Source organism: Neolamprologus brichardi, chromosome 23 (genome assembly GCF_056152115.1).
Source record: "Neolamprologus brichardi isolate AB-2024 chromosome 23, ASM5615211v1, whole genome shotgun sequence".
Classification (NCBI taxonomy): domain Eukaryota; kingdom Metazoa; phylum Chordata; class Actinopteri; order Cichliformes; family Cichlidae; genus Neolamprologus; species Neolamprologus brichardi.
Genome location: NC_142125.1, coordinates 26,552,589 through 26,555,648, shown reverse-complemented (window position 1 = coordinate 26,555,648; position 3,060 = coordinate 26,552,589). Strand labels below are relative to the sequence as shown.

The 3,060-nt window shown below is 41.2% G+C and overlaps 1 pseudogene; it reads right to left on the bottom strand.

The window, feature by feature from the left end:
* Positions 1-514: 514 nt before the first annotated feature.
* On the bottom strand, positions 515-794 carry LOC148096167 (NADH dehydrogenase [ubiquinone] 1 subunit C1, mitochondrial pseudogene; annotated as a pseudogene).
* Between the last annotated feature and the right edge of the window lie 2,266 nt (positions 795-3,060).

Below are 3,060 nucleotides of genomic sequence, written 5' to 3'. Positions count from 1 at the left end.
GATCTAAGTGCTTTCTAAGTAGCATTCACACACATTCATACTCCGATGGATGCATCGGAGAGCAATTTGGGGTTAATATCTTGCCCAAGGATACTTGGCATGCAGACTAGGAATCAAACCACCAACCTTCCGATTAGTAGATGACCTGCTCTACCGCCTGAGCTACAGCCATTTATCACATGATAAATGTTTTTATTTACACGTAATCCACATTGAGAAATGGGGATGAGACAAACCAGAAAGAAGCAGACAAATGTTTTTGGTCAGTGGTTGTTGATCAATGGTCATGAGAATTTGCATAATTATGATTAAGGAACTGACCTCCCAGCCCATTGTTCCTTCAGTGGGCTGGTTTCAGTCATTATGCAAATGTACTGTTTATAAGATTGGGGAAACCTGCAGTCAGCTGAGACTGAAGAAGTCACTTGGATGAGTGACGAAACGTTTCTCCCACAAAACGCTACGTCCAGATGAACAGAATCAACTTTTGGAGAAGCAGACAAATGTGCACCAACAACCTCCTGTGAGTTTTGTAGGTTATTCCAGGCCATTCCTCATTTTGTACTCATGAGTGTCTGTGCTGTGCTGTTTGAAGAGCAAGCCCCAGAGGAAAGCAGATGTTCCAAAAGCATGACCCCTGAACCAGTTGGGGTTGGTCATATCAGGCTTGGAGCCTGTGAAAGCAGACCTGCAGCCAGCTCTGCTGACGAAAACAGCCCTGGACAGCAACCGGTTGAAAGTCATTTTCGCTGAAGAGAGCACCTTCCTCTCGACTCGCACGTTCGCACCGCGGTTGATTATATGCCTATATGCTGTCAATACAAACACTGGCAGTAAGAAATATAGTTTTAAATGAGTTTCAAAACTTTTTGAGCCATTGTGTTTACAGACAGGATGACACGGACGCAAGCAAATGCTACCAAAGGCATGACCTCCTTGGAGGAGCTAATAAAACAGAACTAAAAATGCACTGAAGCCACAGCAACTTTTAACACACAGCACAGCAGCTCAACTCTAGTCACTCACCAGACTAGTAACCTAGTAAAGGACCAAGGTACTGACCACAAAAACATGGGTGGACCAAGTCTTCATTAAGACCAGGATAACTGGTGTCTTTAAGGGCATAAATACATGATGTGCTTCCATGTAGTCTTTGACCATGGGATGATTTGTGTTACCAATGTAAACAGTATACCTATATTACCACCACCCTATCCTTCAGTCTCCTTCTAGAGAGACCTACATAGACACAAACACTGCATTCAAGTCAACATTTTGAATAAGCAGTGTTAAAATATATGAAGCTTGTGATAGAATCGATTTTATCGTTAAACTCATCTATAAAGTTCCAGTTTCTTGACAGTTAACACATAAAAGTTGCCTTAAGGGCAGCAAAGCCATGTTTCAGGTTTAACATTGGTAAGGTAACTTGTGACAAGTGTTTCTTGATTGTAAGAGGCCTTAGAAAGCCAAAAATCTCCTGTTACTCACAATAATGTCACTATTTCTCTTCATGATGTTTTTGATCGGGACTCTCTGCTGTAGTGTGTGACCAACTAAGGTTTGCTCTGATTATTGTATGTTTCATGTTTACCTTACAACATAAAGTTAATAAGCAGTGTACAGATACAACAGATGATGTACTACTATAGTGTAGTAACACAAACCAAAACACAACGAGTTCTATATTGCAGCAAACCGCTAAATAATGCACTTTTCTAGTACAAAGACAGACCAAATTCCAGAGACGCTCAAAATAAGACTGCATGCCAGGAATTAACAAAAAAACTGTTTCATAAATTTAATCCGAGTTTTAGCATTTGGTGACTTAAGGACATAATCTCCCCAGAGACTGCATACTCATCCTCTTGCAAATCCAACTTTTCCTCAAACGTACCCCCTCTTCTCCCCGCCATCTTTGGACCACGAGCTTGCACACAACGCACACGCAAAAATTGTTTCCATTTACTTCATCAGAGTTCAGTGCTGCTCCTGTTGGTCCCCGTTAACCAGAATGTACTGTTACAAGCGTCAGCGTCAGAGCGTCAGAGGTCAGATGTTCTTCGATTTTTTGAAGAACATCACACTCTTCTTTGTCCTCATGAGGCACAACGGAGAAGTTTAACTGGTGTCCTTTCAATAAATCATCCAGCTGTGTCTGTGCAGCTGCAGCTGTGTGTGGAAGTGCATATTATTTGGCCTTTTCTTTTATGATTTTTTGCAAATTTTGGATAAACATTCATCAGGAATTTGAGAAACTTTACTAATATTGCATTGAGATAAATGAGATGTTTTTTAAATGTGCAAAATTGGAGCCAACCCAAAAAGTGAAATCCACTAAATATTAGGAGTGGTTAGCTCAGATAGCCGCACACACTGCAGCAGATAGAGCTATTACAAGTCTCCTTTGCTCTCCAGGTAGTTGAAGGAAGAGGGCAGTAACACAAACTGACAAACAAGATGGCTACCGCATGCCTTCCTGATGGGAGCCTAAATTGAGTGGACGCAGGTCTCAGATAACCCCGGCCGTGTGTTACCAGCAAAAGATTTTAAGAAGACGTGCCGAGACGATATTCAGTGATTGAATGCAGTCCTGCCACACCCCCCACCCCAGACACCGGCTTGTCATTATAACACAGTTTCTCCTTGAGAACTAAATCTACTTATGATTGTTTTTTTATATTTCTTTTTCATATATTCCTTATTGTTTTCTTTAATTCAGAACGACAATCTGGACATCGTAATCCATCATGGATTTAACAATTTCCCCATACGCTCCGCTGCCCCTCCTACAGCCAAATAATCGTAATGATTTAGGACTTCGGGTATGACTCGAGGGGGACAGAAAGGAAAGAGAGATAAAAAAAGAAAAAGAGAAAGCAAACCAAAAAAAAAGAGTGGAAAAAGAAAAAGATGATGTTCTAAGAGTGACATTATGACAAAGAGAGAATAGAGATAAAGAGTGGGGGAGGGACAAGTTCGACAAAGTCTCTTAGTAATCAAGCAAGAAGTAAAACAAGGTTGCAATATTCATAAATGGGGCCCGAGCTGTGCACCCAC